At 43.0% G+C, this 27141-nt stretch overlaps 1 protein-coding gene, 1 long non-coding RNA gene and 1 pseudogene across 4 annotated transcripts in view; 1 reads left to right on the forward strand and 2 right to left on the reverse strand.

Annotated features, from left to right (window-relative positions):
* LOC141132419 (transcription factor 7-like 2) overlaps nt 1–27141 on the forward strand; it is a 1287046-nt gene that overhangs the window by 533678 nt on the left and 726227 nt on the right. The gene's annotated exons all lie outside the window — the stretch shown is intronic.
* On the reverse strand, nt 940–1572 carry LOC141131152 (uncharacterized; annotated as a pseudogene).
* LOC141132421 (uncharacterized) overlaps nt 26046–27141 on the reverse strand; it is a 117971-nt gene continuing 116875 nt past the window's right edge. Inside the window, exon 3 of the long non-coding RNA XR_012242903.1 lies at nt 26046–26316. This is a non-coding gene — a long non-coding RNA (uncharacterized lncRNA). The remainder of the gene's footprint in view (nt 26317–27141) is intronic.

Here is a 27141-nt window from a genome sequence, read left to right on the forward strand (position 1 = left end):
ATATATTTATCCAGATCTCCTATTTTTTTTTTTTATAGTGATCTCCATAATAATGTTTAGATTTTTTGTTTATATATATTTTTTTTTTTTTTTCAGATCTCCTATTTTTTTTTTTCCATAAATTTTTCTTTTGTTTTGTTTCAAGTTACCACAACACCATTATTATCTTGTATATTTTAACTTCAAGGAGGTTGGTGTTGGTGTCCCTTGTTAATTTAATATTATTGTATTTTTGAAATGTACCTGCCTACTCACAAACAAACAGTCCTTTTTGAAGTAAAACACATAGGCAAGTATTTGTGAAAAATAAATAGTCATGTATTATGGGTCATAACAAAATAAAGAAGGCAACGCTGGAGAAACTGGTGGAATTTGCGAAGCCTTTGTACCCCAGGGCAGACATCAATTATTTTACAGTCAAAATTGGTGGCCTGAGGAGTCCTTATAATAGTGAGCACAATCCGGTCCAGGACTACAAGAGATCAGGAACAGCAGGATATGACATATCTGTCCCCAGGCTGTGGTCATACAACAGCCTGCGTCTTTTGTCAGACCAGACTGAATCCAGACCATCACTTTTTCTTCCTTCCACGCTTGCTTCCAGGCTGTGGTTCTGGTGTTGTAGTTGTGGCAGTATCAGAAACCATGACCTAGACCGAGACAGAAGTACATTAAAATCACACTTGTTTATTAATAAAAATAAAGAGGTAAATAGATTAAGCGTAGTCAAAGCATAGCCAGAGTCCAGTAACCGGGATCGGGTAGTGAGCCAAGTCAGAGTTCAGGGATCCAAGTAGAGGAACAACAAGCAGGATAAGGAGCCAGAAGGGATGTCAGAAAAGCCAGTCTTTAAACAGGAACGCAGGAGATGGTTTCTTGTGATGTGACCAAGGCGAAGGCAGGAATGAAGTGAGCCAGAGATCTTTAAGTAGGCGGGACTTACGAGTAGATCCACAACAGCTGGTTAACTGTGGAGAGAGATGAGAGCTGGCAATTAGCCAACAGCTGAGTGGCCAGCTCAGAGAAGGAAGGCCTGAGCCAGCCCTGACAGTACCCCCGTCCTCAACGACCCCTCTCCCACGGAGGACCACCAGGCTTGAGGGGAAAACGTCTATGGAAATCACGGAGGAGGGCAGGAGCATGTACATCCGAGGATGAGACCCAGGAGCGTTCCTCTGGACCGTGCCCCTTCCAATGCACCAGGTACTGTATGCGCCCACGGAACCTACGGGAGTCAACAATGGATTGTACCTCATACTCCACATGGTCCTCAATTTGTATAGGGTAAGGACGTGGCACCGAAGTGGTAAAGCGGTTGCAGACCAACGGTTTCAATAAGGAGACATGAAACACATTTGAGATGCGCATACTAGGAGGAAGGTCCAACGCGTAAGCCACTGGGTTAATCCTGCGAAGGATACGGAAATAAACCGAGGTGCGAACTTCAGTGAGGAAATACTAAGTAGGAGGTTGCGAGGTTGCGAGATGACAGCCAGACCCTGTCCCCAACCTGGTACGCAGGTGCAGGCAGGTGTCTGCGGTCAGCATGGAGTCTGTACCTATCATTAGCATTACACAAAGCCTCCTGGACTTGTGCCCAAGTGGAACAAAGACCACGGAGATGCTCCTCTAGCGCAGGAATACTCTGCGGAACAAACGAGTCAGGCAACATGGAAGGTTGGAAACCATAATTTGCCATAAAAGGATTATACTAAGTGCGCTCACAATCTAATGGCTAGTGACAAAGTAGATACTTAAATTAATCTAAAGTGAGTATATCAGTTTACCAATAATAAATAATAAAAGCAAATAAAAAATATGAAAAACACAAATTCAGTGATCTCGTACCAAAAAGAAAAATCAATCAAATCAAGTCCATAATAGCTGAAATCATTTCAAAATTCATAAGTGACTGGTGAAAAAATAAATAAATAAATGAAGCAGTGATAGTGAATTAGGTCCATTCATAAAGTGTTCAGTGAGGGTACACCAATCATCAGGGGAAGAGTCACATATCCACAGTCCATTTGTAAGGTCACATATCCACAGCCCATGTAGGTAAGGAAAAAAAGTGAAGGAAGATATGAGGAGGAATCCCAGCAACCGGTGACTTGAGGGGGCAATAGGGATGGACCCTTACCGGACACGGTGGACCTCCTAAGTAGCAAGGTCTTAAAGGCTTGCAGATATAGCCCTCTGCAGGGACAGGTGGATGGCGGCGTCTAAATCCTCGTTCCGACCGGAGGCGATTTCAGCGTGTCAGTCTCAGGGAAGGCACTCGCAAACCGCAAGCAAGAGAAACTTGTGACTTTAAACCCGGTCAGGGCCTTTATCCCAAGGCAGGCAGGTAGCTCTGAGTGCCGAGCTGGTCTTAAGGACAGAGCGGATGTCTCAGGGAAATTCAGCATTCGTCAGATAAGGATAATCAGCAAGCTCTCTTGGGCCAAAGACCTGGGGTTCAAACTGCCACCTGCAGTCTCTCTCCTAAAGAACATGGGTGTCCTCCCAACACTCATACACAGACATCCTGTCTGTAGGGTGGAGACCTCCTGACTCCTCAGCGAGACGTCTGAAATCGCCTCCGGTCGGAACGAGGATTTAGACGCCGCCATCCACCTGTCCATCCATCCTTATTGCCCCCTCAAGTCACCGGTTGCTGGGATTCCTCCTCATATCTTCCTTCACTTTTTTTCTTATCTACATGGGCTGTGTCCAAATGGACTGTGGATATGTGACTCTTCCCCTGATGATTGGTGTACCCTCACTGAACACTTTATGAATGGACCTAATTCACTATCGATACTTCATTTTTTTTTTTCACCAGTCGCTTATGAATTTTGAAATGATTTCAGCTATTATGGACTTGATTGATTTTTCTTTTTGGTACGAGATCACTGAATTTATTTGTGTTTGTCATATTTTTAATATTTGCTTTTATTATTGGTAAACTGATATACTCACTTTAGATTGATTTAAGTATCTACTTTGTCACTAGCCATTAGATTGTGAGCGCACTTAGTATAATTCTTTTAGCATATTACACTGATATTAGTGTTTTTTCGTTGCAGCTGCAATTTAAGGCACTTTATTAGCTCTCTAGCGCAGTTTTCTTTTTTCCTTTATATGTTGTTGCCATAAAAGGAGACAATCGGGAAGCAGAATTCAGGGCACTGTTGTGAGCAAACTCTGCCCATGGTAATAGGTCTGACCAGTTGTTGTGATGGTCTGAAATTTAGCAACATAGAAATTGCTCCAAGGACTGATTGGCTCCTTCTACGGCCCCATTAAACTGTGGGTGATACACAGAGGAGAAAGCAAGCTGCACAAAAGGCTCACCAGAACCGGGACACAAACTGACTACCCCTGTCCCAGACAATCGCCTTGGGTAGCCCATGTAAACGAAAGATCTCCCGAGCAAAAATGGAAGCCAGTTCCTTAGAAGTGGGCAACTTCTTAAGTGGAATACAATGACACATCTTTGAGAACTGGTCAACCACCATAAGGATAACTGTGTTGCCATGGGAGTTGGGCAATTCCACAGTGAAATCCATAGACAGGTGGATCCAGGGCCCCTCTCCATTGGGTATGGGTTGTGGGAGGCCCATTTGAAGGTGTCATGGAGTCTTACTCTGAGCACACATGGAACAGGCAGCTACGAAGGCAGTTACATCAGCACGTAGACTAGGCCACCAGAATTGTTGGGAAATGGCCCAAACGAGTTGATTCTTACCGGGTGGCCAGCTGCCTTGGGAGAATGGTAAGTCTGGAGCACGGCAGACACTCTGGGACAAAGCAGCGATCACAAGGTTTCTCAGGAGGAGCATAGACCTGAGCAGCAAGAATTTTATCACCCAAAGGAGAAGTAAGACTGGTGCGAACCATAGCCAGAATGCGATCAGGAGGAATTATAGGAACCGGAACCAACTCCAACTTGAAAGTGGAGGAAAAATGTCGTGACAAGGCGTCAGCCCTTACATTAGTACCGGGTAAGAATGGGATAATGTAATTGAAACTTGACAAGAAAAGAACCCATCGCGACCCTTCTGGGAGAGAGGATTTTAGCCTCAGACAAGAATGTGAGATTCTTATGGTCAGTAAGAATGAGTACCAGCACAGTGGTACCTCCGAGGAGATGTCTCCATTCTTTCAGGGCTAAAATAATTGTCAACAGCTCTCTGTCACCAATCTCATAATTGCACTCGGCAGGTGACAATTTCTTGGAAAAAGTAGCCACAAGGATGCATAGCACTCTGAGGTAGGACGTTGAGATAGAAGGGTGCCTACGCCAGTCTCTGAAGCATCAACCTCAAGGATAAAAGGTAACATAGGATCAGAATGTGCCAACACAGGAGCAGAAACAAAGGCAGCCTTGAGACTTTCAAAGGCCTTAATGAACTCCGGAGACCAACTCTGTGGGTTACCATTCTTTCTGGTCATGTCGGTCAAGGGCTTGACCAGAGACAAGAAGTTACGAATAAACTTCTGATAATAGTTGGCAAAACCCAGGAAACGCTGCAGAGGACATAACCCCACGGGTCGAGGCCACTGTAGGACTGCCGAAAGTTTCTCTGGGTCCATCGAAAAACCAGCAGTGGAAATGACATTCCCAATGGAACTCACACTTCTCCAGTTTACAATAGAGATTGTTCTCTCTTAATTTCTGAAGCACACGACAGACATCTGTGTGGTGGCTCTCCAGGGACTTGGAAAATATGAGGATATCCTTGAGATAAACCACCACACATAACTGCAACAAATCTCAGAGGACATCGTTAATAAGTTCCTGGAAAACTGCCGGGGCGTTACAAAGGCCAAAAGGCATTACAAGGTACTCATAATGGCCTGTTCTGGTATTAAATGCAGTTTTCCACTCGTCGCCCTCCTTAATCCTCACGAGATTGTAAGCCCCTCTCAAATCAAGCTTAGTGAAAACCGTTGTTCCCTTGAGGTGGTCAAATAACTCTGTAATCAATGGGATTGGGTGGGCATTCTTAATCGTGAAACGATTGAGACCCCCTATAATCAATACAAGGTCTCAGTTCGCCGCTCCTCTTCTTCACAAAATAGAAACCAACACCAGCAGGAGACGAGGATTTGCGGATGAAACCCCAAAAAAAGTGCATCTGAAACATACTCCTCCATGGCTTTATCCTCCAAGACCGACAAAGGGTAAACCCGGCCATGAGGGGGAGTGGCACCAGGTTAAAAGTCAATTGCGCAATCATACGGCCGGTGTGGAGGCAAACTACCTGCTTGACCTTTGTCAAAGATATCGCTAAAATCACGGTACTCCTCTGGCAGGGAGGAGAGTGAAGAGGTACACACGACCTTGGCTACCTTCCGGAAGCATGTTTCACTGCATTGTGGTGACCAGGAGAGAACCTCAGCATAGAGCCAATCAAAAGAGGGCTTGTCCCTCTGTAACCAAGGATAACCAATAACCAGCAGAAACTTAGGAGAGGAAATCACTTGGAATTGGATTATTTCATGGTGAAGAGCCCCTACGGCCAGTGTTAATTTAGTCGACTAAAACATTTTAGTCAACTAAAATGACTAAAACATTTTAGTCGACTAAATGAATACTATTTGTTGACTAAAATACGACTAAAACTAAAACAATTGAGATGACTGAAATGAGACTAAAACTAAAATGCCATTTTAGTCCTAAGACTAAAATGAGACTAAAACTAAATTGCAATTACTGAAATCTACTGGAGATTTTAGTCAACTAAAACGTAGGACATTTAAGTCGACTAAAATGTACTGGAGATTTAGTCGACTAAATACGACTAAAACTAAAACAATTACAGAAGACTAAAATGGGACTAAAACTAAAATGCCATTTTAGTCCTAAGACTAAAATTAACACTGCCTACGGCAATGGACAACGGAACGGTTATATGAGTCACATGGGCAGGCTGTAGAGGTCTCCCGTCAAGAGCCTCAATGGCAAGTGGAGTGTCGCGCAGCTGCAGTGGAATTGAGTCTTTGATACAAAGGCAGCATCAATGAACAGGCCTGCAGCCTGCAGCCCCAGTGTTGATTAGAGCCTGTATCTCGATATCGGCGTTTCCGATATTCCTTCCTCCTCTCACAGATCGTATGTACGACGCACGCGTGTTACGCTTTATATACACTGCGCATGCGTGAAACTCAGCCCGCCCCTGACGTTCTTTCTAGTCTATTCCCCGCCCCTTGTCTTTCAGCGCAAAGGGAGAGCACATGGAGAAAGAACAAGTGCATGCAGACAGCAGGAGCAACAACTAAAGCCCCGAGCCACAAACGTCCTGATCCCAGAGGAGATTTAAGGCCTCAGATATTTCCTTTATGGAGATGGTGGACATCTTGAAGAGGGCCAACTATGATGGGAAGCATGGACCTTACCCAAACCCAAATGTCAGAAAGGCCAAGATCATAGCTAAAGTTGTGAAAAGTGTGCACAGGAATTTTGATGTACGACGATCCAAGGATCAATTGAGGAAACGCTGGTCAGACCTGAAATTGAGGGAGCAAGATCAGTACAGAAAGATCAAGAGAGTTCTTCAAAAAAGTAAGTAGTTGTCGTGTGTTCCTTTTAATATTATTACTTGCATGCTGCTCCATGTGCTTTTCTTTACTGTTGTACAGTTTAAAATGGCAACTTTCAGGTTCATGGGCACAGTAAGTAAACATTGTTCGTTCGCCCACTAATACAATGTTTTTGGGAAATACAGGTTAACTACATTTGTTTAGGCCTATTTGTATTAAAAGAAGTTTATGACATTGTTGTCTAGATGGGTTTGTACTAGAAGGAAATGCAAACTTGATTCAGTGTAAGGAGAGGACACTCAGCAGCTGTTTACACATCTGGACGCAGGAGCCACTAGTATGGGACACCAGAACAAACTTTTTAGGATGTCCCACATAGGTGCTTCAGTGGATACTAGGGGTGTCTCCATGTGTGAAAATTGTACAAAAAAGGTAAGTATTCCAGCTTTAGAAAGGGAAAAAAATGTCTTCAGCTTGGAACTCTGCCAAAAAGACAATTGTACGACACTTCCAAGCAATGTTTCATATTACTATTTCTGGCCTCAAATATCTGTGTATTTTATTATACCTTTTTTTTATTCACATGGGGAGAAAAGACTCAGGACATCTGAGGACAACAGGGACCCTCCACCTCCGAAAGAAAAGCAAATCACCACACCAAAACCAGAAGATGTGGAGGAAGGAGAGGTTTATGAAGTGGGCGAAATAGTGACCACAACAGGTGAGTGTCTGAGACCACAGCTTCAGGTAATAGATGTATGCCTGCATATTTATAATACATGGTGTGTTTTTTAATTTTAGGTGATGTGGATGTTGTGGAAGAATATTCGCATTTCGCAAGTGCACACGTATTCATCAGGGGAGCTCATGGTGTGCAATCACGATTTACAAAAGATCAAGGAAGACATCAATGTTGTGGAAAAAAGAATCAAAAACATCATTGATGTTTTAGGCAGACACTAAAAAAAACCAAATTCTTCTAGTTTGTTTTTATTTTTAGTAATTTCACACATTTGAAATTATTTTTAGAAAGCCAAATTTTGAAAATGCACACCGTGGGGGTTATTTACTAAAGGAAAATCCACTTTGCACTGCAAGTGCACTTGGAAGTAAAGTCACTGTAGATCCGAGGGGGACATACAAGGAAAATAAAAAAACAGCATTTTAGCTTGCACATGATTGGATGATAAAATCAGCAGAGCTTCCACTCATTTCAGATCTACCCCTTAGATTGAGAGTGACTGCACTTCCAAGTGCACTTACAGTTCAAAGTGGATTTGCCTTTCGTAAATAACCCCCATTGTGTCAACATGTGCTATCTGCCATCACGGGATATCAAGGTACGCAGTTTGGGGGTGCAACCCCTTCCTCGCAAATAAAGTAGATGAGAGGAAGGGGTTGCACCCCCAAAACACGTTCATTGATTCACCATGATGGGAGCTAGCACATGTTAACATTAGGCATGGGATCAGGAGAGAAATTCCCATTTTGACTCTCAATTTGTGTGCATCTTCAAAATTTGGATTTCACAGGGGTGACATCACCCCATCTGATGAGGGCATGAGCAACACAGTTTGGACATACTAATGTCTGATATTGCCTTCACTTTGTCAAAGTTGAACTTTGTAAGTTCCTGAGTTGTGTATTGTTTTATGGTTTTAAACATGCCTGTTTTAACACAAAAAAGGCTATTTGTACTGTCAAAAACAAAAATGTTATTACTAAAATATGTTGGTTTGTTCAAAAACCATTTTCTAACGCACATGTGAATGTGCACAGAGTAAAAAGTTTTCTACTCAACAATGTGTGGCTTCTTCTTTCAATGCTCAATATCATTTTTTGGACTAAGTTGTTGTTTACACTGAAATGTGGGTTATTTACTAAAGGCAAATCCACTTTGCACTACAAGTGCAGTTTCAAGTGCACTTTTGTAGTGCAAAGTGTATTTTCCTTTAGTAAATAACTCCCACAGTGCTTTAAAAATTTGCCACAATCATGCCATTTCCCTGACTCTGCAAAATTAATTCATGGTGCTGAAAATGATGTATATTTTTAACAGTAATGTATTATTATTATATACATTAACAACAAAAACAAGGTGTGTGTGTGTGTGTAGAAGACCCACAACATAACAATAGCTGAAGAAGTGATTATCACCTCATGTATCAAATAAATTAAGTTTGCACTATTGAAGAAAATGTAAAATAAAAAAAGACCATTGGAGAACCTAAAAGAAAGAAACACAAGCAGTAAATCGAAGGAAATATTTTTTCAGTTTAAATTAAAAAAAAAAAAAAAGTAAAATGTTTATTAAACATTTTCTGGCATATCAGTGGCCCCCCTACCCACAAAGTACTCCATATACTTTATATGGACCTTTGGGGGGGTGGGGGCAAACACTGAAAACCAAATACGAACCAAAAAGCACAAACTGAAAAGCAGTAACGATCGGAAAAGCACGAGGCTGAAAAGTACGAATCGTCTCTCACCAAACTTCTACTAACACGAGATTAGCAAAAGGAGCCCAAAGGGTGGCGCACTTGGTATTCAATTTCCCTTTTCTAGTGCTGTCTGTTGTGTTGTACGTCACTGTGTTCTTGACGTTCGGAATTTCCGACAAGATTTGTATGACCGTGTGTATGCAAGACAAGTTTGAGCCAACATCCATCGTAAAAAATCCATTGATTTTGTTGTCGGAATGTCCGATCGTGTGTACGGGGCATTAAAGGATTAGAGAGAAGATATCTCCTAATATTTACTTTTTTAATATAGTTCTGTATATCCATAAATACACTGAATTTACTCAGTGGTTTCTCAGGGGCATACTTTAGTCCATGATTCAATACACATTTCTCACTATTAATGAGTAGGGATGAGCCGAACACCCCCCTGTTCGGTTCGCACCAGAACATGCGAACAGGAAAAAAGTTAGTTCGAACACGCGAACACCGTTAAAGTCTATGGGACACGAACATGAATAATCAAAAGTGCTAATTTTAAAGGCTAATATGCAAGTTATTGTCATAAAAAGTGTTTGGGGATCCGGGTCCTGCCCCAGGGGACATGGATCAATGCAAAAAAAAAGTTTTAAAAACTGACGTTTTTTCAGGAGCAGTGATTTTAATAATGCTTAAAGTCAAACAATAAAAGTGTAATATCCCTTTAAATTTCGTACCTGGGGGGTGTCTATAGTATGCCTGTAAAGGGGCGCATGTTTCCTGTGTTTAGAACAGTCTGACAGCAAAATGACATTTTGAAGGAAAAAACTCATTTAAAACTACCCGCGGCTATTGCATTGCCGACAATACACATAGAAGTTCATTGATAAAAACGGCATGGGAATTCCCCAAAGGGGAACCCCGAACCAAAATTTAAAAAAAAAATGACGTGGGAGTCCCCCTAAATTCCATACCAGGCCCTTCAGGTCTGGTATGGATTTTAAGGGGAACCCCGCGCCAAAAAAAAAAAAAAAAAACGGCGTGGGGTCCCCCCAAAAATCCATACCAGACCCTTATCCGAGCACGCAACCTGGCAGGCCGCAGGAAAAGAGGGGGGGACGAGAGTGCGGCCCCCCCTCCCTCCTGAACCGTACCAGGCCACATGCCCTCAACATTGGGAGGGTGCTTTGGGGTAGCCCCCCAAAACACCTTGTCCCCATGTTGATGAGGACAAGGGCCTCATCCCCACAACCCTGGCCGGTGGTTGTGGGGGTCTGCGGGCGGGGGGCTTATCGGAATCTGGAAGCCCCCTTTAACAAGGTGACCCCCAGATCCCGCCCCCCCCCCCCCTGTGTGAAATGGTAAGGGGGTACATAAGTACCCCTACCATTTCACGAAAAAAGTGTCAAAAATGTTAAAAATGACAAGAGACAGTTTTTGACAATTCCTTTATTTAAATGCTTCTTCTTTCTTCTATCTTCCTTCATCTTCTGGTTCTTCTGGCTCTTCTGGTTCTTCCTCCGGCGTTCTCGTCCAGCATCTCCTCCGCGGCGTCTTCTATCTTCTTCTCCTCGGGCCGCTCCGCACCCATGGCATGGGGGGGAGGCTCCCGCTCTTCTCTTCTTCTTTTCTTCTCTTCTTCTCTTCTTCTCTTCTTCATTTTCTTCTCCGGTCCGCTCCGCAATCCATGCTGGCATGGAGGGAGGCTCCCGCTGTGTGACGGCGCTCCTCGTCTGACAGTTCTTAAATAACGGGGGGGCGGGGCCACCCGGTGACCCCGCCACCCTCTGACGCACGGGACATGACGGGACTTCCCTGTGGCATTCCCCGTGACGTCACAGGGAAGTCCCACAAGTCACCGTGCGTCAGAGGGGGGCGGGGTCACTGGGTGGCCCCGCCCCCCCGTTATTTAAGAACTGTCAGATGAGGAGCGCCGTCACACAGCGGGAGCCTCCCTCCATGCCAGCATGGATTGCGGAGCGGCCCGGAGAAGAAAATGAAGAAGAGAAGAAGAGAAGAGCGGGAGCCTCCCCCCAATGCCATGGGTGCGGAGCGGCCCGAGGAGAAGAAGATAGAAGACGCCGCGGAGGAGATGCTGGACGAGAACGCCGGAGGAAGAACCAGAAGAGCCAGAAGAACCAGAAGATGAAGGAAGATAGAAGAAAGAAGAAGCATTTAAATAAAGGAATTGTCAAAAACTGTCTCTTGTCATTTTTAACATTTTTGACAGTTTTTTAGTGAAATGGTAGGGGTAAGAACCCCCTTACCATTTCACACAGGGGGGGGGCCGGGATCTGGGGGTCCCCTTGTTAAAGGGGGCTTCCAGATTCCGATAAGCCCCCCGCCCGCAGACCCCCACAACCACCGGCCAGGGTTGTGGGGATGAGGCCCTTGTCCTCATCAACATGGGGACAAGGTGTTTTGGGGGGCTACCCCAAAGCACCCTCCCAATGTTGAGGGCATGTGGCCTGGTACGGTTCAGGAGGGGGGGGGCCGCACTCTCGTCCCCCCCTCTTTTCCTGCGGCCTGCCAGGTTGCGTGCTCGGATAAGGGTCTGGTATGGATTTTTGGGGGGACCCCACGCCGTTTTTTTTTTTTTTTTTTGGCGCGGGGTTCCCCTTAAAATCCATATCAGACCTGAAGGGCCTGGTATGGAATTTAGGGGGACTCCCACGTCATTTTTTTTTTTTAATTTTGATTCGGGGTTCCCCTTTGGGGAATTCCCATGCCGTTTTTATCAATGAACTTCTATGTGTATTGTCGGCAATGCAATAGCCGCGGGTAGTTTTAAATGAGTTTTTTCCTTCAAAATGTCATTTTGCTGTCAGACTATTCTAAACACAGGAAACATGCGCCCCTTTACAGGCATACTATAGACACCCCCCAGGTACGAAATTTAAAGGGATATTACACTTTTATTGATTGACATTAAGCATTATTAAAATCACTGCTCCTGAAAAAACGGCCGTTTTTAAAACTTTTTTTTGCATTGATCCATGTCCCCTGGGGCAGGACCCAGGTCCCCAAACACTTTTTATGACAATAACTTGCATTTTAGCCTTTAAAATTAGCACTTTTGATTTCTCCCATAGACTTTTAAAGGGTGTTCCGCGGCATTCGAATTTGCCGCGAACACCCCAAATTGTTCACTGTTCGGCGAACTTGCGAACAGCCAATGTTCGAGTCGAACATGAGTTCGACTCGAACTCGAAGCTCATCCCTATTAATGAGTTCCTGTTTAATCAAATAAAAAATGCGTACATCACTTACACCCTTCTTCGTTTTTGGTCTGTGCCTCCTCCCCCCTCCGGTCCCTCTTTTAGTTCGCCACCTCTTTGTTTTTTTTGCCTCCCTTGGGAAAAAAGTAGACCGTGGGAGACCATTAGTGGATTGGTAATGTCTATTGAAGGGCTAATAAGATGGACTTATGCAAACAGATTGGCGTGGACCCCTGTTAAGATGTCTGGGGGTATAATTGAGAAGGTGATGTGTGATGTACCTATCGTCCTGTTTGTCCCAATCGTCCCTCTTTTCCTCCCTTCTGAGAGGTTCATACCTATTATACACAGGAATGTCATTGTTAGATAATATTGGAGGGTCATATTTATTGGCTTGTGCATAACTTTTTATCATAATTAGGTGCGTACCTATAATTATTGGTTTATTATGTGAAAAATTTGGATGAGAATGTTTTTAGGACCCCATTTTCAGTTCCTAGCTGGTGTACTATCATCTCCCCCTGAGTATGCTGGGGATACTGGGGAGCAGAATAGATTCCCTCAACATGATCAGTCTGTTGAGAATACTTATTCGCCACACCAGTAGTAGGGCCTGCTTTCTTAACCACTTTAATACAGGGCCCTTATACCCCCTTCCCGCCCAGACCAATTTTCAGCTTTCATTGCTCTCACACTTTGAATGCCAATTACTCAGTCATGCAACACTGTGCCCAAACTAAACCTTTGTCATTTTTTTTCACACAAATAGAGCTTTCTTTTGGTGGTATTTAATCACCACTGAGGTTTTTATTTTTTTGTGACATAAGTAAAAAAATAGCAAAACTTTTGAAGAAAAAAAAGGTTTTTTTAGTTTCTGTGATACAATTTTGCAAATAAGTAATTTTTGGTCATAAATTTTTGCCAGAATTTATACTGCTATATATCTTTGGTAAAAATTGATCCAAATAAGTGTATATTATTTGGTCTGTGTGAAAGTTATAGAATCTAAAAGCTATGGTGCCAATCACTGAAAATGAATCACACTTTATGTATGGATGGCCTATCTCAGCCAGCTAGCAAGCAGAAAAATAGAAATACCCCCCAAATGACCCATTTGTGGAAAGTAGACAGTCCAAGGTATTTAGTAAGAGGCATGGTGAGTTTTTTTGAAGTTCTTCACAATTCTTGGGAAAATTAAGAAATTATTTATTTATTTTTTACACACAATTGTCATAATAACAAGTTATTTCTCTCACACAGCATATGCATACTTCCAATTACACCCCAAAATACATTCTGCTACTTGTCCCGAGTATGGCAATACCACATGTGTGAAACTTTTTCACAGCCTGGCCACAGAGAGGTCCAACATGCAGGGAGCACTGTCAGGCATTCTAGGAGCATAAATTATACATAAAATTTCCTAACGACCTATCACACTTTTGAAGGCCCAGGAGCAACAGGACAATTGAATTACCCAGAAAATGACCAACTTTTGGAAAGCAAACACCCCAAAATATATTCTATGAGTCTTTTCAACGGTTCATTTTTTTCCACAAGTCTTCGGAAAATGTGGAAAGAAAATTAAAACTTACTTTTTCACTCCCTTTATAATTTTTCAACATTGTTGGTGGACTTTGATAATTTGGTTCTCTGTGGTGTTAATTCCATTTAGGACTTTTTGGACTGTACTTGCTTTTTATTTATGTTTATTTATACTCGCATCACTGTTCACATGTTTTGATGTCTTTATCATTTATATACTATATACACAGTGTACCCTTTCCATTTATATCAATATTGCAGGGGTTCCTTGCACATTGGTTCACATTTTGTATACTATATACATATTTATCTAGCTTCTTCATACTAATATCTAATCATATGGTATGTCATTATATATACACTTTGGTTTTAATATGTCACTTTTTTGGAGTTTATCGCTACACTTTTTTATACGGATACCACATGTGTTAGACTTTTACACGGCCTGGCCACATAGAGAGGTCCAACACTGAAGTAGTACCTTCAGGCGTTCTAGGAGCATAAATTACACATCTAATTTCATTCCTACCTATTACACTTTTGGAGGTCCTGGAGCACCAGGACAGTGGAATTGTCCACAAAATGACCCTATTTTGGAAAGCAAACACCCCAAGGTATATTCTATGAGGCATGGGCTGTGGGTAGATACTCGGGTACGGGTACTTTGATGGGCTGCAGAGAGGTACTAGGGTACTCTGATGGTCTGGTGACAAGTACTTGAGTACTCTGATGGGCTGGTGACAGGTACTCAGGTATTCTGATGGGCTGGTGACAGGTACTCAGGTACTCTAATGGGCTGGTGACAGGTACTTGGGTAATCTGATGGCCTGGTGACAGGTACTTGGGTACTCTGATGGGCTGGTGACAGGTCCTCTTTATTACTGAAGGGGCAATCGGTGTGTGTTGGTGTGCACTGTAAGCGGTAACAAGCTGTTACCGCAATCTCCTCCTTGCACGATCGGTGTGTAAGGAGGAGAACTTGGTAACAGCTCGTTGCCGCAGTTTGTTTACATTCTGTGATGGGCTGTGATTGGACACAGCTGGTCACGTGGTAAAGAGCCAGTTTCATTGGCTTTTTACCGCGATCTGGAATAGGCTGTGTCAGGGTGACGAGCCTCGATCGCCGCACTGTGCATGAACCGGCTGTGATTCGACACAGCCGGTCACGTGGTAAAGGGACATTCTTATTGGCTCTTTACACTGATCTGGGATGGGTTGTGTCCCGAGGGACATGCCTCATCCCCGATCACAGCGCCGTGGGCCTGCAGGAGCAGCAAGAATGTCATATGAGCGTGTTCCTACAGGGGTCATATATGGCCCGGTATGGAAGTGGTTAACTTGCCATTTAAAAATGAAGTTATTTTTATAACCATTAAGATCCTTTAAATACTTTTTTTTCTTCTTCGCTTTCTGGTCCTGATCCTCCTTCATAATAATCAAGTTATCAGAGTTAGTCTTATATTCTTCCATTTCTTTGTAGGATGAAAATGTATCTTTAAGATCACTGATCTCATCTAATGTATTAAGCTTGCGTCTCTTGTGGGCAATTAGAAACCACAGGAGGTTAAGCTCCACATCATTTAAGTATAAACAGAATTAAATAACACAAAATGATAAAAAACACAGTTCATTTGCTCTACCTCTATAGAGTTTGCTAAGTTTGCCTCGAATATGGCAACTTTGTTCATTGCTAAGTGGGAGGAGGATGTCATCTATGCCAATAGGAGACAGGAATTGGTTGTCTGGGAAGAGGTATATTGATGACGTCCTACTCCTATGGGACCGTGGCATGCAGTCACTTTGCCTCTGCATTGATCAACTTAATGTTAACGCTTTGGGTATTGCCTTGCAATATGAGGTTAGTAAATATAAAATTCACTTCTTGGATTTAAAAAGTCCAGCCAAAGCTTGTTTTGGCTGGGCTTCATCTATGGATCACAAGAGTGCAATTTGTTTTGCACACCCGTGACCCATTTTCAGCAGAGAGTGGACAGAAATCAGTCCAGGCACCGCGTCATAGCAACAAAGTCTGGATCTGCCTGGTGCTTGGGCTGAGACGACTACTTCCCGCCCCTCCACAGCTCAGCGCTCCAATGAGCAAGAAGCAGAGTGGAGAGCTGCTGATTGATAGTCAGCAGCTCTCTGCTCAGGGAGCATCGGGGGACAGATGCAGCATGAATGTAAGTATGAAACTGAAAAAAAAAAAAATATCTTTTAAATATTGAAGTGAAGGATGGTTCTGTAATTACCTCTATGTACTTTAAATCGGAGTTCCACCCTAAAGTGGAACTTCCGCTCATCGGATTCCTCCCCCCCCCTCCGGTGCCACAATTGGCACCTTTCAGGGGGGAGGGGGTGCAGATACCTGTCTAATACAGGTATCTGCAGCCACTTCCGGGCTTAGACAGCCACAGAATATCCGCAGATGCCCGCCCCCCCCCCCCCCCCCCATTGTGTTCTGGGGGAAACACAGTTCCCAGCACACAACGGGGACCAGTACAGAAGCGCAGCACGACTCGCGCATGCACAGTAGGGAACCGGGCAGTGAAGCCGCAGCGCTTCACTTCCCGATTCCCTGAATGAGGATGGCAGCGGGGGCAGCCGAGAGCCGAGCGATTGATCGGCTTCGGCTGCCGGCATCGCTGGACCCTGGGACAGGTAAGTGTCCATTTATTAAAAGTCAGCAGCTGCAGTATTTGTAGCTGCTGGCTTTTAATATTTTTTTTTAAGGTGCAGCTCCTCTTTAAGGATACTGACCAGGACTGTTATATTGGCCAGGGAAGTAGTCATCAGTCAGTTTATCTGCTTAAGGCGTAATTGTACCATGAGGGACGACTATTTAAAACAGGCTACAGTATTGCGAACTAGGTCTTTTGATAGAGGTTACCAAGAAGATGAGCTTGATAGGCTTATCTCAGAGGTAGGTGGTATGGATTGAAATGTCATTTTGGGTGGCAGTTGTGACCCGTCTATTAGGGGCACCCGAGCACCACCCACTCTATCCATGGCCGCCACCCCCATGCTCTATCCACAGCCGCTATTTTGACAGAACACAGCCACCCCCTATTCATGCGTCTGGCCCCTTTCAGGATGCCGGGCACATGAATTCTTACAGGAGCAGGATTTTTATTAAGCACCTGATTAGAGACAGAGGCTCTAATGGGCTTTAAAATAGGGTGGGCTTGTGGCGCAGAGCATTGCGCCAGGAGCCCATCCAGGTGTTGCAACAACGAATGAATATTTGCTATTGAAACACTGATTCTCAATCCAACCAATCAGAAGCCAGTCTGAGACCCGTTTTTCAATTCGTCGAAAAGAGAAGAGTCCCAATTGGCCGTCTGAGGAGGAGGGAGGAAACGGAAGCCGCCACAGTGCCCATGGAGAGCAGGGAAAGGGAAAGTGGCCGCTGAGCAAGGAAAGCCGCCGGTGAAGCCCGGGAGAAGTGCTGCCCACCATAGTTGGGGTAAGTGCACCAGACCGACCGGGGGGTGTTACTTTTTGACCTCCCCCCAAAAAAAAATTACCACCGGCTGGCACTGTTGGGCGGTCGCCAGTCATAATAACAAAAATGATAAAACTAAAGATTTCAGTTTTTCATTTCTCACAACATATTCTCATCAAATCTATGATGTTAAAAAGATTATGGCTAAGCATTGGAAAGTGCTGAAAAATGATTCCCTGATTCCCCACCAGTTTTTTTTCGGGGGGTTCCACCACTGCAGGTTGCGCCAAATATCCTAGATGCTCCAAATAGGACTACTTTTTTAAAGATCTTACAGGATATTTTCCATGACACAAATGTGCAGTTTGTGGCTTGAATAAAGTATGAGATAGACAAGTTTGTAATTTCAGTTCCTTGGTCACCTCTAAAAGTTATGACATTTAATACTTTTAGCACCTGTACATTCCATAATGTGGTTTATTTAAGTATTTGCCCCTGCGGCCTTCAGTATGTGGGTTGCACTACAAGGGCCATGCATGTAAGAATAAAGGAACATATAGTCAACATCAAGGAGGGATTTCCAGGTCATAGTGTGTCCAAACACTATTTGCAATGTCATGACAAAATTAGATAATTGGGTAAATTCACCCCACATTGGAGGGGGAGTTTTGTCATGCGGGATACATCTAGATTAGAGACCCACTGGATTTATGACCAGCGGGTCATAAATCAAAAGATTCATATAAATCATATTTATAAAAAAATTCACGTCCCATTCGACATTAAGTCCAAATGGGACGTGAACTTTTATATCAATAACAGTTGAGTCTTCTGTGTTTAAGTTTTATTTTTCTCAGGGGTTTGATGAATTAGTCCATGATCTATATATTTTTCAGATTTTTTTTAGTTGTTTGATTTGTTTTTAGGTCATGTTATATTTTTTTAACAATTATATAATTCCGTGTTGACCTCCCTGCTGAGCCAGGGTGTATTTACTGCTGTTCCATAGTGGGTCCTCTCAGCAGGTTCTGGTGCTCTGCAATAGGATCATCACAATGATTAGAAAAGAGTTGGGATATATATCCTATATATGCAATTGTGAATCTGATGCAAAACTTCTTACACAGGGATCCTGCCAGTAAAAACATTCCATTTCAGGCTGACATGTTAAGCCACTGTCATTCAGTGAGCTTCCTCAGTTGGCCCTTGGGCTGCTTATCTAATAGTGGTAATAAATAACTTGCAGTGTTAAATGTGATGCTATACAAACAATAATGAATCAAATTGTATGAAATGCAAAATCTAAAGTTCACGTTTGTGCATATAATGAAAAATGTGAAAAAAAAAGTCCAAACTGATTTTCAAAACACTGTGACACTTGATGAGGAAATTTATTTTTAATCCACTCCTGTAATCATCACGTGAATCGTCACCAACCATAAGAAATGCACTCTTGCCAAAACAGAAACACTCCACTACAGCATCAAATCAGCTTGTAAGTGACAATCCCATCATAAAGAGATTTGGCTTATGCTACTTAGCCGGAGTTCTGCAGTGTATCCCACTTTCCAAAATGTGGTAACATCAATGGCAACCATATAGTGTAAGAAGTTCAACATAAAAGCAAAATGGAAGAATCCACATTATGTAAATCCAACTAAAACCTTTATTGCACTGTACAAAACTACTCACATAATAATAATAAACTTTATTTTATCTAGCGCCTTTAAAGGTGGCTTCTCAAAGCCCTTTACAAGAAAAACACAAGAAATGCACAGGATAACATAACATAAGGGAAGAAGGGGCAATTAAGTGAAAGCTTGTCTAAAGAAAAACATTTTTAGATTTGATTTGAATGGGTTTAGAGAAGATGACTCTCTGACGTTATTAGGAAGTGAATTCCAGAGTTTTGGAGCATAGCAAAAGAAGGCTCTGTCCCCCATTGAGTGTAGGGGGGGGGGGGCACAAAGTAAACCATAATTTGAAAAAAAAAAAAATACAGAGAGATAATAGGGTGCCAAGCCATGAAGAGCCTTTTAAGTGACCAAGAGGGATCTTAAAGTCTATGTAAAACCTGATGGGTAGCCAGTGCAAGGACTCCAGGATAGGGGTAATAGGGTCACTTGTACCAAACCTAGTCAGGATTCTGGCTGCAGAATTTTGAACATATTTAAGTTCACCAGCGTGTAGAGCATTGCAGTAGTCAAGTCGGAAGAACACAAATGCATGGATCAGCTTTTCAACTACAGTGTATGATGGCATAGCATGCAGCCGAGAAATGTTTCTCTTGGAAACGAGATATTCTGACAACATTTTGTACACGTGGCTCAAAGGTTAAACTAGCATCAAATGTCACCCCTAGATTTTTCAATTTAGACTTAAGCTCAAGTACAGTGCCATCTATAGATAAGCTATTAGGACTGGCCCTACATAATTGATGGAGGTGCCAATAAGCATGACTTCAGTCTTGTCACGGTTTATTTGAAGGACATCCAAGTTTTTATATTACAAATACAGTTTGATAGGAGAGAAGCAGCCAAAGTAGAATCAGGTTTAGTGTGTATGTATACCTGAGTGTCAGCATAGAAGTGATAATTGAGCCTGTGTGATCTAAGCAGTTAAGTGGAAACGTGTTCATGCTAAAAAGTAAGGGACCCAAGATCAATCCCTAAGGAACATCGTACTGTACTGAACCAACTTCAGACTGGAATCCACCAAGAGAAACAAAGTGACAGCGATCAGTGACAAATGACTCAATTCCGAGACTCCAAATATGGTTTCAATATGAGAGAGTAAAAGATTGTGGTCTACAGTATCAAAGGCAGAACTAAGATCCAGTAGAATAAGAATAGTTAGTGACCCAGAATCAGAACCTAACAGAAGGTCATTTGTGACTTTGACCAAGGCGGTTTCTGTGCTGTGCAGTTGCCGAAAACAAGAAAGCCAAGATTGGGAGGGTTCAAATAGCTTACAGTCAGGTGACTCTGTAACTGAGATATCGCAGCCCGAATAAGGATCTTGGCAAGGAATGGTAAGTTAGATATCGAGCAAAATTTGTTTAAATTGGCAAGAGCCATGTTGGGTTTTTTTTTGTACCGAGGTGATGGCGGCAGTTTTGAGGATTGTTGGTACAAAACCGGTGCCAAGGTAGCCATTTATGATATTGAGAATAATGGGGCATAGAGAACTAAAACAGGATTTAAATAAATGGGTGGGGATAGGATCAAGTATGCAGGTGGAGGATTTCATATTCAAGACCAATTTAGAGCTGCAGAGTCAAGTAGAGAGAAGTGGGAGATAGAAGAGTCAGTAAAACTAGATGGGTCAGGAAGTGATATGGATAAAACCTGTGATGTGGTAAGAATTTGGTGTGTTATTTTGTCAATTTTTGAGGAGGAATGTGTTACAGAGCTGTGTTGAAGCAGGTAGTGTGGAAGGACTCTAAAGGTTTTAATAATCTGTCAATGGTGCATAAGAGTTGTCTAGGGCTGCTAAGATTTTTTTTCAATAGCATGCGAGAAAAAGTTTGATCTAGCAGTCTCAATTTTACCCTTTTAGACACACAAATAGTCTTTCCATGCTTGATAATGGACAGTCAAGCCAGATTGGCGCCAATTTCTCGCCAGTCTCCGCGAGACTGCCTTCATTGAACGTAGGTGAGAATTATACAATGAACCTGGATGGGAAAATGAGACGGTTTGAGTTTTTAATGGGGTAAAGGGCATTTATTTTGTCAGCAAGGGTGTCAAAAGAGGAGATGCAGGATAGGGAGGAAGTAACAATGTGCAAATTTGATCTGGTCAATAGAAGCCTAGTTGTGATAATTTACATGTTGAGACATAGAGTTGTTAGCAATTGCTAATTCCAGATTGAAAGGAATAGCTAAATGGTCAGACAGTCCTAGGTCAAGGGGGGAGCAGTCAGAGACGATAGAGCCATTTCCAATTATAAAATCCAGGGTGTGTACAGCCAAAGGTGTACACGTGCCAGAGCGTCCTCATTCACTTAAATGGGTCATGCTTGGCAGGTGCTACATCCACAAACCATGACAAGGTGTATAACTCCTAGTGCGGCTGTGACGTGTACACCCCTGGCTCATGCAGCTAAAGGGGGTTTAGTTGGGGCAGGGGTGGTAAAAACACATCTTAACTATGGGGTTTTACCACCCCCCAAACTACAAATATAAATGAACCCTTACTGTTCTGAGTCCCCTATAAGGCTGCTTTCAAACTGATGTACTGTGGTTTACCTGCACCTCGGGTGCAGCGCAGTGCATCTGCAACTTTCCTGGGTTAACTGTGTATTTTGCCATAGACTATTATTATATCTTATAGGTGTGGTGCACTTTCTGAAAGTGCACCAAAACTCTTGCATTCAAAAAGTGCACCAAACCCACAGTAAGTCTATGGCTAAGCGCAGCTAACCCGCAGAAAAGCTGCAGGTACACTGCACCAGCAGTGTGGGTAAACCTCAGCACATCAGTGTGAAAGCAGCCCTATACTATTATTTCCATTGTGTTACTTCACACTGACCTGAAGAGCTCTTCTTTCCTGCTGCTGGCACCACTCTGGAGACCGCTAGCTGGGATAAGAGATGGAGTTCAGTTGGTATCACTCTGCTTGGGACAAGAGCCAGCACTACAGAGGAGACAGAGGCTCTTGCTCTCTACTACAGCTCCAAATTTATAAGTTGTTCCTCTGCATTACACTTGGATGCTCTGGGATGGGGGTCAGCAAGTCCATACAGATACCGAGATAACAGACCTAGTTTTGAGTTCAACACAAAACAATTGAACTCTCTGGCTCAAGCAACTTGGAAGCAACTTTCTGTACACTCTTATGTTTTTAATCTACAACAATTGTCATCCCATCATATGTAAGTGTCTTTCCTTCGTTCTTCCACTAATTCATGTCTGTTATCTCGGTATCCCTATGTACAGTGTTACATTGTTATATATTTGTACATTTATGTTAAATTTTTTCAATCCTATTATAGAATACTAAATGTTCTTGCCCAAACCACACCCCTGAAGAACTACAGTTTCACTCCGAGACGCGTTGAGTGCAAGAACGATTAGCTTACTATTTGTATTATGTTTTTGATGACAACACTATAAAACTTGTTCTAACATATTATGTGTTTTTTATACATGTTTTGTATTTTTCATACTAAATAAATATTTTTTTATATTAGATAATCTCTTCTTTATAATGTCTGTGCTTTAAAAGTCCACCACCAGGGGATTTTGTTTCATTTTCTGTATTGAATGTGGCACAACCATATGCTCACTAACAACCGACTTATCTTTGTAGCATTATACAGAAGACTCATCCAACAGGAATATGCTACTGCTCTAACTCATTCACTTGTGCGTTTATGGTTTAAAGTGGAACTCCACCCAAAAGGGGAAGTTCTGCTTTAAGTTCTCCTCCCCCCTACATTGCAGGTCCTCCCTCTGCCAAATTTGGGTTGCGAAGGATACCTAGTTTTGACAGGTACCCGCTCCCACTTCCGCTCCCCTTCCTCCCCGTAGTCTTCTGAGACACAACACAGGTCCTGGAAGACTGCAGGACCATTCACAAAACGTAGTGCGGCTTGTACATGCGCAGCAGGCAGCCGGTTGTAAAGCTGAAAGCAGCATAGCGGGCTGCCCACAGTTAGGAGGGCGGCGCCAGGAACCCATGAGCTAATGAAGAACTAACCCGTGTGAGGATGGGGCTGGACCCCAGGACAGGTAAGTGTCCTGTTTGTTAAAAGCCAGCAGCTACAGGATTTGTTTTGGTTTTTTCCCAGCGTGAACAACTGATAAAAACAGCAGAAGCAAAAGAAAAGAAAAACACTAAAATGGATAAAAAGAGCTTATTTAAAAGTCATGTGAGTCTCCTGATGTATTGAAAGAACATAAAAATAGATGTATATGACCGTTAAACGGTAATATAATGCATATTGTGATTAATGTATATAACCGTTCGCCCCCCTGGGGACCGTACATCTCCTTGGGAGCCCCATTGGGACCCATATCTCGAGTCATGAGCTGGGGGGAGGGGAGAAAGGAGGAATGGAGTATGTAGACCTGGAACGGAGGTGGACAAAGAGACTTTGACCGGGGGGGGGGGTCTGCGGAGGGGAAGGGTAGAAAGAGAGGGGGCAGAAAAGGGGGGAGGGAAACTTGTTGGGGGGTGGGATGGAGGAGAGGGGGAGAAAAAAAAAGGACGGGGGAGGGGAAAAAGGAGGAATGAAGTATGTGGACCTTGAACAGGGGAGGAAGAAGGGGACTTTGACGGGGGGAAGGGGGAGGAATAATGTGGCTGGGGGAGATGACCAAATAAGCTAGAATGGAACGCTGATCTATTTCCTTATGAGGCATAGGGTAGGAGTTAAAGATATTAAGAATGGAAGACCGATGTGGGGTGTAGGAGAGGCTAATGTGAAGGCATCAGGGACATGAATGAGTGGAAGAGGCTGCTGTAAAATAGACTGGAGGCGATAGTAGTGAGAGGGGGATAAGAGGGAATGGGAGACGGGGGCTGTTAAGACAGCTGGTGGGGAAAGCAAGCAGTCCACTAGCCTGCCTGCTGTGTGGATATGTGCTCTTTCAGGAGAGGAAGGGAGGGCTGGAGGGGGAGCTGAATGCAGGGAAGCCGTGGTCCATGATATTGGGAGAAACACGAGGTGATGGTCCCTTGCGACAGCTGGCGGGGGAGGGATGGAGCCAATAGTCCATGGTGACAGCTGGTGGGGGAGGAATGAAGCAGGTCTACTGGCTCGGGCAGCGGAGGTGGATGAAAGGACTGGAGCAGGAGATGGGTGGGTGTAGTGTATGGCTGAAGAGAATGGTGTGCGGAAAAGTTGGTGGGGGATCATACTGACCGGAATGGTTGCTGTGTTTGCAGAGGCAGCATAGAGAGAGGCAGTTGGCGCCACAGGAATTTAAACTTTACAGGTGGGTGTGCTTTGGGTTTGACAGATGTGGAGGCAGCCTGGGTGCCTGGGGTGGGGGGGGGGTATCTGGGATGGATTTTGTGTTGGGAGGAGTGTGTGCATTAATGGGGAGAAGATTATATAGATCTGTGAAATAGAAAAAGAACAACGTTTGTAAAAGAGAAAAAAATATATATATACACAGTGGGTAAAATAATTATTGAACACATCACCATTTTTCTAGGTAAATATATTTCTAAAGGTTCTCTTGACAGGCAATTTTTACCACAAGTTAGTAACAACCCATGCAATCCATACATACAGTATCTCACAAAAGTGAGTACACCCCTCACATTTTTGTAAATATTTTATTATATCTTTTTATGTGACAGCACTGAAGAAATGACACTGCTGCAATGTAAAATAGTGAGTGTACAGCAAGTGGAAATGTCCAAATTGGGCCTAATTAGCCATTTTCCCTCCCCGCTGTCATGTGACTCATTAGTGTTAAAAGTATCAGGTGTGATTGGGGAGCAGGTGTGTTTAAATTTGGTGTTATCGCTCTCTCATATTGGTCACTTTAAGTTCAACATGACACCTCATGGCAAAGAACTCTCTGAGGATCTGAAAAAAGAATTGTTGCTCTACATAAAGATGGCCTGGGCTATACGAAGATTGCCAAGACCCTGAAACTGAGCTGGAGCACAGTGGCCAAGGCCATATATTGGTTTAACAGGACAGGTTCCACTCAGAACAAGCCTCGCCATGGTCTATCAAAGAAGTTGAGTGCACGTACTCAGCGTCATATCCAGAGGTTGTCTTTGGGAAATAGACGTATAAATGCTGCCAGCAATGTTGCAGAGGTTAAAGGGGTGGGGGGTCAGCCTGTCAGTGCTCAGACCATATGCCGCACACTGTATCAAATTGGTCTGCATGGCTGTCGTCCCAGAAGGAAGTCTCTTCTAAAGATGATGCACAAGAAAGCCCACAAACAGTTTGACAAGACAAGCAGACAGGACATGGATTAATAGAACCATGTCCTGTGGTCTAAAACCAAGATAAACGTATTTGGTTCAGATGGTGTCAAGCATGTGTGGTGGCAACCAGGTGAGGAGTACAAAGACAAGTGTGTCCTGCCTACAGTCAAGCATGGTGGTGGGAGTGTCATGGTCTGGGGCTACATGAGAGCTACTGGCACTTTGGAGGGAACCACGAATGCCAACATGTACTGTGACATACTGAAGCAGAGCATGATCCTCTCCCTTCAGAGACTGGGACGCAGGGCAGAAGTCCAACATGGTAATGACCCCAAACACACCTCCAAGACGACCACTGCCTTGCTAAAGAAGCTGAGGGTAAAGGTGATGGACTGTCCAAGCATGTCTCCAGACCTAAACCCTATTGTACATCTGTGGGGCATACTCAAATGGAAGGTGGAGGAGTGCAAGGTCTCGAACATCCACCAGCTCCGTGATGTCGTCATGGAGGAGTGGAAGCGGACTCCAGTGGCAACCTATGAAGCTCTGGTGAACTCCATGGCCAAGAGGGTTAAGGCAGTACTGGAAAATAATGGTGGCCATACAAAATATTGACACTTTCGGCCCAATTTGGACATTTTCACTTGGGGGTGTACTCACTTGTGTTGCCAGAGGTTTAAACATTAATGGCTGTGTTGAGTTATTTTGAGGGGACAGCAAATTTACACTTTTATACAAGCTGTACACTCACTACTTTACTACTTACACTTGCTGTACACTCACTACTTTACATTGTAGCAAGAGGTCATTTCTTCAGTGTTGCCACATGTAAAGATATAATAAAATATGTACAAAAATGTGAGGGGTGTACTCACTTTTGTGAGATAATGTACTGCACTGTATAAAGAAACCAAAACAAATACATTCAGAAATTGGTTGTTCCATAAAATGGAATGACACAGGAAAAATTATTAAACATGCTAGTTGAAATTTAATTTTAATACTTTGTACAAAATCCTTTGTTGATAATGACAGCTTCAACATGCCTCCTGTAGGGAGAAACTAGTCGCATACATTGGTGAGGTGTGATTTTGGCCCATTTTTCCACACAGTCTTCAAATCTTGAAGGTTTCATGGGCATCTATTATGTACCCTGTTCTTTAGTTCTTTCCATAGATTTTCTATTGGCTTTGTGTTTCGGATTGTTGCCTTGCTGAAATGTCCATCCTCATTTCATCTTCTTCATCCTGGTAGATGACAGCAGATTTTTATCAAGAATGTCTTGATACATTTTTCTTTTCATCCTTCAATGATATGAACTTTACCAGTACTGTATGCTGAAAAACAGCCCCACCCCATGATGTTCCCACCTCCAAACTTCACTGTTGGTATGGTGTATTTGGGGTCATGTGCAATGCCATTTGACCTCCAAATGGTGTGTATTATGGCATTGAAAGATTTCAAATTTGGTCTCATCTGACCAGGCTATATTCTCCCAGTATATCACAGGCTTGTCTAAATGTTGTGCAGCAAATTTTATACGAGCTTCAATATGCTTTTTTTTCAGAAATGGAGTCTTGCTCGCTGAGCGTGCATACAGGCTATGATGATTGAGTGCATTACTTATTGTTTTTTTTTTTTTTTTTATTTAAATATTTTTTATTGAACAGTGTACAAAATATGATACATACATTTGTGTTCTGTTATTTTTTGTTACATAGTATTATAGCATATTACACATATTTTCATTATAATAACTGTATGTTACATTATGTTGAGTAGCTGCTATAAACCTGTTGTGGTGTTTATTCATGGCTTCTCTGTCTTTGGACTGAGCGATCTCTCAATGTGGTCACATCCTCCAACATGAAGCCATGTTTGCTGCAACTTGTTTTTAATGCTTCTAGCGGTTACAAATACTGTGGTTTTCTGCATTAGTAAGTTATTATATGCTTGAACCTTCATATATAGAGTATCTCTAGTTTTAACAATTATTTAAGGTAACATAAAAAGAAAACAAGAAAACAAATAAAACAAATATATTTGTCCCAACAGTCTAATTGCCTCCCCTG

The sequence above is a fragment of the Aquarana catesbeiana genome, linkage group LG03, assembly GCF_042186555.1.
Source record: "Aquarana catesbeiana isolate 2022-GZ linkage group LG03, ASM4218655v1, whole genome shotgun sequence".
In the NCBI taxonomy this organism is placed as follows: Eukaryota; Metazoa; Chordata; class Amphibia; order Anura; family Ranidae; genus Aquarana; species Aquarana catesbeiana.